The sequence below is a fragment of the Ptychodera flava genome, chromosome 15 (assembly GCF_041260155.1).
Source record: "Ptychodera flava strain L36383 chromosome 15, AS_Pfla_20210202, whole genome shotgun sequence".
Lineage (NCBI taxonomy): Eukaryota > Metazoa > Hemichordata > Enteropneusta > Ptychoderidae > Ptychodera > Ptychodera flava.
Genome location: NC_091942.1, coordinates 30,376,391 through 30,388,974, shown reverse-complemented (window position 1 = coordinate 30,388,974; position 12,584 = coordinate 30,376,391).

Sequence of the window (12,584 nt, the reverse complement as noted above, 5' to 3'; positions counted from 1 at the left end):
AACAGTGGGAGTTCCGAAACGTTCAGGGACGTTCGTCAGAATGACTTGAAAGGCTACAAACACTTACAGGTCTGTTTGTTGAACTCAAATACCCAGTAAAATTGTGTTTATTGCTCCTAGTGTTGTTTTCTTTTCTAACAATAAATTTCCACAATTCCGGCGGACAACTCTCTTTAGTCCTATATCAAACAACTGTACATTGGGCTGCACATAATAACAGTTTGTTTTATCGGAATATTTCTCATCAAAGATGACAGGGAAACACCCTGTCGTATTGTGTGGCAGTGTGTATGTTTTGCTTTGCATTCAATATAATGTGCTGGGTATTCAATACGTTGTGCTGAGCATTCAATATAATTTGCTTGGCATTCAGGATATTGTGCTGAGCATTCAATATGTTGTGCTTGGCATTCAGTATATTGTGCTGGGCATTCAATATGTTGTGCTGGGCATTTAGTATATTGTGCTGGGCATTTGATATAGGATGATTGGCATTTGATATGTTGTCCTGGGAATTCAATATATTGTCCTGGGCATTTGATATGTTGATTATATAATGGTGATTACTTGTATACCTATGATGCAATAGTATGGGCATGAGTTTTTAGCTCGCGTGTTTACACGTGGGCTAATGTCATAGCGATTTCTGTCTGTCTGTCCTTGTGTGTGTGTGTGTGTGTGTGTGTGTGTGTCTGTGTGTCTGTCTGTATGTCTGTTTACACGATTACTCAAAAACGCCTGAACAGATTCAAGTCAGATTTGGTACCGTTTGCTACTTATAAGAAGTGATTAGATTTTGGTTAGTGTTGCTTGCATATTAATGAAGTTATTTAATATCATTTTTCCGTACAATGGTTTCCCTATGAAGACGATAATGATAGTGTAGGCATATATCAAGAAATACTGAACAAAATTTCATTAAACTTTTCACAGATGACAATCTCAGAACATAATGATGATACTGTGAGTGTCATGTCAATTATCTGCTCATTTGCATATTTAACAAACGTTTGTTATTAGTGACATAACTCTGCAATTCCTGCACCAATCTTGATGATATGTGCAACAAATATTGATCTGATATGTATCTAATTATACTTAGAAGCGTTGGGCTGTGTCAAGTTAATAAATAGGTCATTTGCATATTTTTTGAAGTTTTATGATTACTCATATAACTCTGGTATAACTGCACCAAATTTGATGAATTCTGCTGCAGTTACTGATCTGACTGATATCTAACTGTGGTGTAAAGCATTTAGTAGTGTCAAGTTAATTAAGGGTTCAATTGCATATTTAATGAACTTTGTAATTAGGTATATAACTCTGAAATTACGGCACCCAAGTCAGTGAAATCTGGTACAGATATTGATCTGATGAATATCTAATTGTACTGACAAGCATTTGGCAGTGACAAGTTAACAAATAGCTCATTTGCATATTTTATGAAGTTTTGTAATTAGTCATATAACTCCAAAATAACTGCACCAAATTTGATGAATCTGCTGCAGATACTAATCCGATAGATATCTAATTGTGTTGTAAAGCATTTAGTTTTGTGGCGTTAATTTTGGGTTCAGATGCATATTTAACGAACTTTGCAATTAGTGATATTACTCCAAAATTACAGCATTACATTTGATGAAACTTGCTACAGATATTGATCTGATAAATATTCAATTGTACCGAGAAGTAATGGGCGTGTCAAGTAAATAATTACCTCATTTACATATTAAATAAAGTTTTGTAATTAGTGATTTAACTCTGAGAGTACTGTGCGAAAGTTGATGAAACCTGCTACATATAATGATATAACAGATATCTGATGGTTCTTATTACACGCCTCACACGGGTGTCCATTATATTGGTATAAATTGGGTTTATTGACAGGAATATTGAAAAACATAATAAAATAAATCCTCGTCAGAGATAGTTACTCTGGCAGTAGACCGTATATTCGTCTAGTCTTATCAGAAGTCTGTCTTCCACTCCGCGTCGTGTGCTCGATTGAACTGCTGTCAGAATATACACTGTCTGTCTTTGTTCTTGTGTTTTGGTTAGTGATTAATCTGGGGTATGCAAATGTTGCATAACATCTCCTTGCTCGTCGTCGTTTGAGACAGGTCAAAGGTACAATTGTTTTACACAATTTCATAACAGTAAAAAGTATGCAGTAATTCATGTCATACTGTATTATAGGAGGGATCATGGGCCAGTGGCAAAAGCAGTGGACTCACGATCAAAAAGGAAAGCGAGTTCGAGCCCTGGCATGGCTATGGTGTTGTGTCCTTGAGCAAGACACTTTCGACCTCATTGTTTCTCCCCACCCAGGAGTGATGGGTACCTGGTAGGACAGAGGTTGTTTTGTTGGCGTTTAGCTCTGCTGCGCTTATTGGCTGCACATGTGAGCTGTTGTTTGCTCTCCAGGGACTTGAGTAGTATCATATTAGGTCCCGTGACCAGGGGTAATAATTATTGTAAAGCGCCTTGATCACATGCACTTGTGGATATGTGCGCTATATAAGAACCCAAAATTATAATTATTATTATTTCATGCGTTCAGTAGTGTCTGATAAATGTCAATACATGTCGAGTCATCAGCAGTCAATTTCAATGCTTGATAACTAAGTTTGTAATTTTGTCAAACTCAAAATCTGTACAAGTCATTCATATAACACGTCATTCCTTGCATTCAGGGGTCACATTAGCATGTCACGTTGTTCTGTTGAGTAAATGCTAAAATTTTCTAGTCTGTTCACCGGATATCAACACGTGAGCACATTCAGTTCATATCTGGTTTTAGGTGTTCTTAGCATTCTATTGATGCTTCTTTAACTTTGGGGAGGGGGGGGGGCAAAGTCATCATATCTTTTCGCCTGTCATAAAAGGAGGGCTCACAAGTTTTTGTCCTGAAAGGAGGAGGTCTATCTACTTTTAAAAACTAATAACGTAAACTTACCCCCCCTCCCTTTAGAAACTGAGCGTTTCCTAAGCAAAAAATGCCAAACTGATTTCCGCTCTCACGCAGCGTTCCCTGGGAAAATGACGCAACGCACTCCAATTTTCACTTGCCTGTGCAGTTTGACCTCACGGCTCTTCTGTTTTACACACTGCCGCACAATACGGCACGCTGGGTTTAAATGTGAAAACAAGAACTACTGAAGTCAAAGTATGGTGAGAAAACAACAATAAAATATTACTTCAATGGTGCAACTTGAGGAGGGCTTTCTCGTGTCACCAATCACAGGCGACTAAGTGTGCATCGGGTAAATGTTGAACGAATGTGGTCGATGAGCCATAGTACAGGGACATAGGAGCTCTGGCACACATAATGAGTCAAGAATGAGTCAAAGTAAAGTCATGTAAAGTTTGTAGTAGTCTAGAGAGTTGTAATTTCTAATGCATTCTAAGATTTCATTAATTGTAGCAACCAGCTTTTACTGATGATAAAGGCTGTAGGTAATTAAATAGGAAACTGATTGTTAAGTATGAAAAGAGTTTGTGAACTATTTATTATCTTTGTCTTTGAGAACCTGCCGCTTGTATGCAATATTGGGAACAAGTGGTTTAAATTTAGGAACAGAGTAGGTAATATATACAAGAACCTTATCAATACTATACTTTGACGTTAGTAGTTATTGTTTTCACATTTAGTCCAGTCAAAATAGGGTTAGACCCACCACAAATTGCAACAGAATTTTTTTCTTCAGAATGCATTTTAAAGAGGTACCCAGAACAACATATTAAAAGTTTACTCGAATCCACCTTGGGGAAATATGCCTAATTTGCATAAATCAAATATGGCGGCCAACCATCGGACAAAATAACATAATTGGCCATATATCACATGTTAAACAAGCCATTTCAGTGATTTCAACGTCTGACACTAGTAATTTGGCTCAGGGAATCATTTTTGGGGTATAATGTTTCATATAGGGACTTCACTAATTTGCATAATTCCAATATGGTGGCCAACATTCCTACAAAATACATTTATGGTCATATACCATGTATTAAACAAGCAATTTCAGTGATTCCAAAGTTAAAAGTATATTTGTTTGGCATGGACAAACCATTTTTGAGATGCAATGATTTCCATAGGTACTTCGTTAATTTGCATAAATTCAATATGGTGGAATGGGATGGTGAAGTAATGTCGATTTAATCTACAAATGTAATCTCATCTGCTTTTCTTTTTAAGTTACACAATTGTTTTTATGAGTAATTTGCAATATTGCAACATTTAGCTATATGGCACCTAACACTTTTGAGAAATTTGAAAAACATGAAAATCTAATTATCCAAAAATAATTCCAATCGTGTTTGAAACAAAACATAGGGAAAACCGATTTTTGAAAGTTTATGTAAATTACCTGTAACGTGATAATTATGTATGAAATAGTGACACTATGGCAACAACAATGTTCCCCTATATTAATGCTTTCCGAAAATATATAGTTAACGGTGGTTCTGAGTTTATTAACCACTAGATAATTGTTAGCTTAAATAGGTCAATTTCTTGTATCGGAACCTTAATGCAGAATAGTAAAATAGAGCGTTGAGTTGTAAAATTACGTTCAGAATACTAAAACGGAAAGTAGTAATTTTGGCATGGATTGGAGACAATAGAGCGCGTTCAACTGCTGCAGCAGACCCTAGGGCTACAAGCCTCAGGCAACAATCAACAACACCAACTTTACAAAGTGTTCAAATGATTTTTGTTTTCTGTCATTCTTAACGACCCATTCTGTGATCAATATGAAGCTGTTTTCTTTGTGCGTGAGACTTCCAAGATATCGCAATGGCATATGTTTTTCACATATGTTTACAACAGGTGTTTATTCTTTGCCTGATGTACTATTGAAGTTTATTTGCTCAAAGTTGTTTAATAACCTTCATAAAAGATTTTTGCACCCAATGGGATATGAGACCCCATACCAATCAAGACAGTCGTCTTTGCAGACAACATACTGAATTTTGGAACACCCATTGGAAAGGTTTTGTTTGTTTGTTATTTGTTCGTTTTGCGTTTCGTTTTAGGCGTGTTTACAGTCTATTACTTCAATCACAACTCAAATGACATTTTCTAATTTTGTTCTTGATTTTCCTTAATTATCAAGTTCATGCACTGCACAATAATACATTTTAAAGCCAGAGTCAAATGTGCCCACTTGATGTGAGCGAACTCCCCTCTTTACCGTAAGATCATGTTATAAGAAACTCAGTTTACGGTTTGGTTTAGCAGACTGAGTGTTACTTTTTTACCTCGTTTATCAACACCAGTGCTTTACTGCTACTTCAACAGCAGGCTTTCCAACAACCAATCACAGGTTTGGGATGTTTGAAATCTACTTGCCTACATGTATACATATATACGTCAAGCCTTTTTGTACAATCAGTAAAGTTGAAAATAAGTTTAAGACCAAGTTTTAGCAGACTGGTTATTCGGAGGAGCTGCAGTAAGTTGTGCTGTTCTAGGCTATTTGCTGATGTCCCTAAAATTTTCCTCGAGTGACAACGTATTGGAGAAACTTATTTTTTGGTGTGTTTGGAGGGCGCTATGTATGATAAACACCCAGTTTAAGTAGTCTAACTGTTCGCAGGGGCTGCAGTAAGTTGTGCTCTTCAGCTTTTATTTTCCGATTTCCCTAAAACACACAACGTGCAATGTGGTACAACGTCAAATGTTGTACTCATTGTTATGTGAGTGAATTTCCCCATTTACAGGCCTACCATAGAAATTATGTGTAAAGCCTAAGAAACATACAGTAAAAGTAGCAAAACTTGCAAGTGTAACATCCCATCTAAAAAGTGTAGCCTCCAAGATCTCAAAGTGAAGCAAAAATCCGTAAAGTTGAGCCTCCGAAACTTGCAAGTGTAACGTTCAATTTGCATTTTGTGACGCTCTTCATCCACTTCCGTCGCCAACAAAGGTAAGCGATTTTACGCTATTTTTGCTACGTCTTTTTCACGCGACACCGACGTTCGCTTCCATTTGCTCTTCGTTAAGACAGCGAAAACAAGCTTTCCATAGCAATTCACTGATCACCCTTTACTCTGAAAACAGTTTCGCAGAAAATAAAAAACTCTGGCCCAGACAGTTTTTGTTATCAAATATAGGCAAGTGTTCTAGGGTAATTAGCCGAGTTGAGATTATAGAGGATACAAGATCTTCTTCTGTTGGTCATCATATCTTGATAACATGATAGTAAATGCACCACAGCTTCCTTCACCAAAACTGAATTTACTTCCTCGGAGACGTACCGCACTGCTGTCAAGGGAACAATCAGGAATACATTGTGCACGTGAAGTTTGAATAGCATACCTCCTCCCATATAAATGTGTCTTGAGATCAGCATTAGAAATAAGAGGACAAACACCATGTCGTAATGTCACATACTTTTATATTAATCCTTGTTCAGTCACTTTACAACAATTGGCCCTACAAATAAAATATCAGCATAGAGTGGATGCCACGTGAGGAGAAAGATGTTCTCATCCTGTCGCAAATCAATCTAAGGTCGTTAGAAGAAATGGTCAATCCAAATGGATATACCATAATATTCGCCAGCCATGGTAACTGCCGTGAAAGCATCCAGAAGTAGACACAATTCATTCTCTTGAATAACATCTGCTTTAAATGTCTCAACAGTTCAGTTTGTCTCTCTCATTACGGGAAAGCGCCATTACTTAGGAATACCCTACTTCCCTAGAGGATCAATTTCACAGACCTGCCTTTCCTACAATGGCACTACAATGGCACCACATAAACATAATGGAACATTCACACCTTGGGGGATTAGAAGTCTTCTGTTTGTCACCCGAGTTAGTCAGGTAAGGACCCGGGTTTCAGGTACCATGTAAGTTAATGCAGTGTTTCCCTGATGTTCAGTTTGTCTCTCTTCTGTCAAAATCAGCCCTTTTGTCACACGTTGAAGGATGACAGCGTTTGTCAAATTAAAGAGATATATCTAAATGTGACACAGGTTCTGTGTCTTTCTCTATTTCCAAGCTAAGGTGTATTAATCCTTTGAAGAATCGCATCAACAATTATTGTTCACATACATATTACATCATCGATGTACCCGAATGTGGACTTTGCAGTTTTTGCTGTCAATAGTTTCCAGTAATTGACGGAGCTCTGAAAAAAATCTACTTCGAATCAGTAAACTAGTAGGTCCCTGTGCGTTGGCGCATAACTAATGACAAAAAGAGTGTCTTTAATTTTTTGGAATAATTGTAAATAACAAATGCAAGCGTATCGATCGTACTTCTTTTTAAACAAAAAACCCTTGACAAAACTTGTATCATTGTAACATAATATAAACTACATGTAAACCACTTTGCAGAAGAAAACTTGAGTTGACCATCAGGTATTGTGTAAAGGCAGAAAAATCATACATATGAATTCTGTGATTTGAATAATTAACAATTTTGATTTCGAAAACTCGTGGAATTCTTTAGAATTGTTTCAATATTCATATCGCATTGATACAACAACAAGAAAATATGACGTCACTATGGTGCTGAAGTGCCTGTTAGATTACTGAAGGTATAGAAATTGAAAATTAGTGTCTTTGACAACTCCGTGGTAGAACACGCTAGTGACGTTGCATTACACTAGCTTTGTAAGATGCTGTGTGTGGATGCTTTATCAAATATAAGGAGGTATCATGTGAGTTTGTTCGACTGTTGAAACCTACCACAAGCGCATGCACGCTTTGTATACATAAATCTTGGTGTGTTGTTTGTGCAGGTGTTTATCTACAAAACAGACCAAAGGACTTGACAACATCACCACAGTTGTGACGTTTACCCGTTTCGACAAAGTACATCAGATATCAGATATCCTTTTGTCAGCGTCAAGACAGACAAGTGTGTCGGCGTATTATAAACTGAGTTTGGACCATACTTTTCGTGATCTCAAACACAACAGCAAAACATGGTTAACTGTCTCTGCAAAAGCTGTTGCATAATTCAGAAGTTACTGAATTTTGCATCTTACTACATCAGTATGCCGCTGCATGGAATGGGCATCTTTGACCCGCTCTGATATGGTGTTAACATTGTAAACACATATATAGAAATAGCAATTTTGGTCGTCAAAGGACACAAATGTCATGTAAATGACCCCTCCATTCGCTTATATAACATTCAGTTTTTTGACAATCGTTGTGAGTAATTTCGACGTAAAAAGGTTAAAACGATTACGAGTGGTGCATAACACAAGGGCTATGGTTTCCTATACATTACCACACACCTTTCTTTTTCACTGAATGTTTCACTGGCGAAATAACAAAGGACTGATTGTTCAATTATTGTAAAGGTTTGAATTTTGATAGCAAGGATACACTTGTTTCTGAGATATGAAAGTAAAGTGATATCTGGATCAATATCACGCTCACATATATGTAAAAAACAAAATAAAAACGAAACAAACACAAAGTTAATACAAAAAAATTGTAAATGTTTACTGCTAATAGCACCTTATTCAAGAGTGTGTCTTTTTCTAAGTCTTCCTTCATCTTGATCACTCGGCATCCGTCATCTGTCTATGTACATGTATGTCACTAAATACTTGGGAAACAATCCGTGTATTAAGTGTGCCGGTGAATTACAGGTTCAAGATTGTATGTGTACAAGTAAATGAAATTCCAATCTTCAATCATGCAAATGAGGTAACTGGTGGAAGAATGAATATTTAATTCCAGTGAAGCAATTTTCAGTTTTTTTCGAGACTTAACGAATAGGTATCTTGGACAAATTATTAGTGAAATTTATCATATTTTAGTAGTCTTTTCTCTGTTATTTTCTGTAATTTTTGGTGACTTTTCCGCTCTTAAGGTCAAAATTCTTTTTTTATGTAACTGCTTATCCATTTGAGGTAAAATATGGTTTGTGTTTTAATAAGATTTGTTGAAATTTATACCAAAGTACATTTTAAAGCGTGCTTCTGTCACTCTGTAAGAAATCATTTACACCTTGATTTCGCCTCGAAAACCTACAAATCTCCCATAAAGATACCTTAAAATCTAGCTTCGAATATAGATTAGCGGGAATGCCAATATTAGGTCTGCTGATACTCTGACAAACGACCTACTGATGAATTATAAATTTACATATTATATGCATATGAAAGAAATAGCACTCCAGTTGTGCTGTGTTTAAAATAGCGATAGGAAGTATTGCACGTTAAACATTTTACATAGGTGTAAGTGTAAATTACCATTATGATAAAAACCAGATATGAACTGAAAATGTTCCTGCTTTTCAGGTTATATTGTTGTTTGTAAATTTGAACATTTGCTACAAGTTTGCAAGTTCGTCGAAATTGCTATGGTCGACATCATGAACAATACTGACCATGGATTAATCATAAAATCATTCATGTACAAATATGTAATAACCTGAAATTAAAATACGTAAATTCTTTGACTGCTGTCATTGTATCACCACTTTAGTAAGAAAAGTGCCTTTGGTCAAGCCCTCACCTCTATGCCAAATTGTGAATGCACATTAAATATGCAGATTATAAATTGGCTGCTGAAAAATGCGCGATGTCATTCACTACTGTCATGCAACTCAATCATCAATTTACATTGCATTTTTAGAAATTTTCGTAAAGTCCGTCGAGTTATCACTTGTTTTGAAAAGTTCATTAAAATGCCGATTAAAAATAACGTGACAACTTTGGTCAAGTCAGTCCAGATATATATATATTAATTCTCAGGAGAGTTGTATATCAGTATTTAGATCATCCAAAAATGTTGATCATCCAAAAATTCTAAACAGACTTTAACTTTTACTATATCATGGTATCTTCGTAAAGACAGGTTTTTCCCACTTCATCAAGTCAATTCAGATATATCCCCTAGTTAGGAAAGTTCTTTAAATATACAAATTAGTAAATTAGATGTAGGGAAAAACATACAAGACTTGCAAAAAATGTTTAAACTTTCAATTTTTAAACTCCATCGCAAGTTTCGTAAACTTTCGCCATTCTCAAACAGAAAATATGTAAAAGATTTGATTCTGATCTGGCCAGCCGTTCTTGTAATATTGCGGGAGAGAGAGAGAGAGAGAGAGAGAGAGAGAGAGAGAGAGAGAGCGCCATCGGTGGGAAATAAGCTCATGTGTCTGCACGTGAGCTAATGGGAGTACGGCGTTATGTTCACTTGCAGAGTTTTTGATTGACATAATTGAAAGTGATTTGATGCAGTGTCGTAATGTAATTAAAAAGAAACATAGAAATGCTTGCTTTTTCTCAGCTGTCTACATTTTCAGCCTGGACGCAAGAAAAACATACATTCAAGGTCGATGAACGAATAAGTGACTGTCTCCATTTTGCAAACCGCGTGAGAAATAGCGTGGTGACCCATACAACTAAATAAAAAAGTCAGACGCCGTGGGACTTATATTCCCAACAGCTGATCTATGCGTGGCCTTCAAAGAAGAGATTACGCGATACGACAAGGGGTCACTTTAACTTTTTGCTTGTCATACCCTATATACGTTGAGATGAAACTAAAATCAAAGACAGCAACTTCAACTTCTACTATCTATGGTGAAAATAGAGCTAGGAGGATCGAAATTACGTAAAGCACTGATAACATAAAAGTGGGAGTTTCAAACGTTCAGGGACGTTTGTCAGAATGACTTGACAGGCTGCAAACGCTTACAGGTCCGTTTGTTGAACCCAAGTGCCCAGTTAAATTGTGTTTATTGCTCCCAGTGTTATATTTCTTGTATAACAATAAATTTCAACAAATCGCACGGACAACTCTCTTGAATCCTATATCAAACAACTGTACAGTTAAGGTGACGCTGCACTTAACCAACACAATTTATTTTCAAGGGAATATTTTTCATCAAAGATGACTGGGAAACCCCCTAAAACGATATATTTTCAAAAAGCACAGAGTTTATTATGGTAGTTTACTCGAAGGATAAAGGGGTATATAATTGGGGTTGAAAACATCACTTTTGATAAAATGTTGATATTATTTTCTGAAATGAAATATTTCTCTGGAAACAAGAGTATGTGTATTTTTGTATTGCAACAGTTCTGTGGTTTGACTTTTAGTGCAGCAATGCCCAGTTTTGACAGCTTATTATAACAATGACATATGTGTACAGTTCTGAATACAATGTTAGTGTCAGTTAATTTGCTATTTTATACAGCACTCTGCTGTGCACCAAAGTGGCAAAAATTTTCCAAAAATACAAACATTTAGATTTAATCATAATCTTAACATATCATATGTTGATTATCCCTATTAATCTGTATACCGATAATATCAAAGCTATCAGACAATTAATTTCGGTGTAATTTTTTTTACCAAAGATGGCAAAAATTGCCTTAAAAATATACAAATTTGCATATTTCTGCACAATTTGAAGAAATCTGAAATAGGTGATCCCAGAGTCCTTTATCGCCAATTTCAAAAGCTGTCTGACCGGTAGTATTGATGAAGAAGATTTGTATTGATTTTTTGACCGAAAACAGCAAAAAATGTCCCCAAAATATGCAAGTTTCACCACAATGTGAAGAAATCGAATTCAGTCTCGCGATGGTTTCATTTTGTCTAAAACCGGGGTTGAAGATATGCATGGTCACCCATTCATTCAGTATCTTTTAACATGTATTTAACATGTATCAAACAAAATTCATGAAAAATGGCCGACTTTGTCCCTCTAATTGGTCTCATTCAAGAAAACCCTTGGAAAACTGAGGATATTTTGGGATCGGTTTATTACGTATTTACTGATATTGGGGCTTTAATTTGATGACAAGTGCTGCAGATGTTGATCTGATAATTGTCCATAAAGCATTGAGCAGTGTCAAGTCAATGAAAAGCTCATTTGCATATGAAATCAAATTTTGTTATTAGTTATTAAAAAAATAACTCCAAGAGTACTATGCGAAAGTTGATGAAACCTGCTACATATAATGATCTCACAGATATCTGATTGTTCTGCGAAGCCTACTACTATGTACTGAACCTGTTGTAAACCACATGAGCACATTCAGTTCACATCTTGTTTAGTGTAAGATTAAAGTTTATCACAAATGCAAATAAACTATTAGCTATATAATCCTTTTATATCTCTCACGGCTGATCTATCCTAGAGAGATCAATATTTGTAGCTAATCTCATCAAGTTGTGTGCAGCCATTTTCGATTTATATCCGATTTTTCTTATGCAAATTGGCAAAAATATGTGAGCCACACCAATCAAAAACTATTTAGTTCTTGCAGTTCTTGCAACAGAATCTATGTACAAGATTGTATTCCAATATTATCTGCCGTTGTTGAGATATCACGTCTGCAGACTTGCATACAGTAAGACAGACCGATATTAGGCACATGGACAGTCGGAGAGACAGGCACACATAGGTGCGACATTAGCTCATGAGTGTTAACACATACGTGAACTAAAAATTGGCATCGTATGAACTCTTTTTTGCTAACGTGTTCACACACGTGAGCATATGTTGCAGCGATGTCTGTCTGTCTCAATAACGGCTCTTTAGATCAGAATTAAATCTGGTACATACATTCAGTTAGCAAATGGCAAGAACTGATT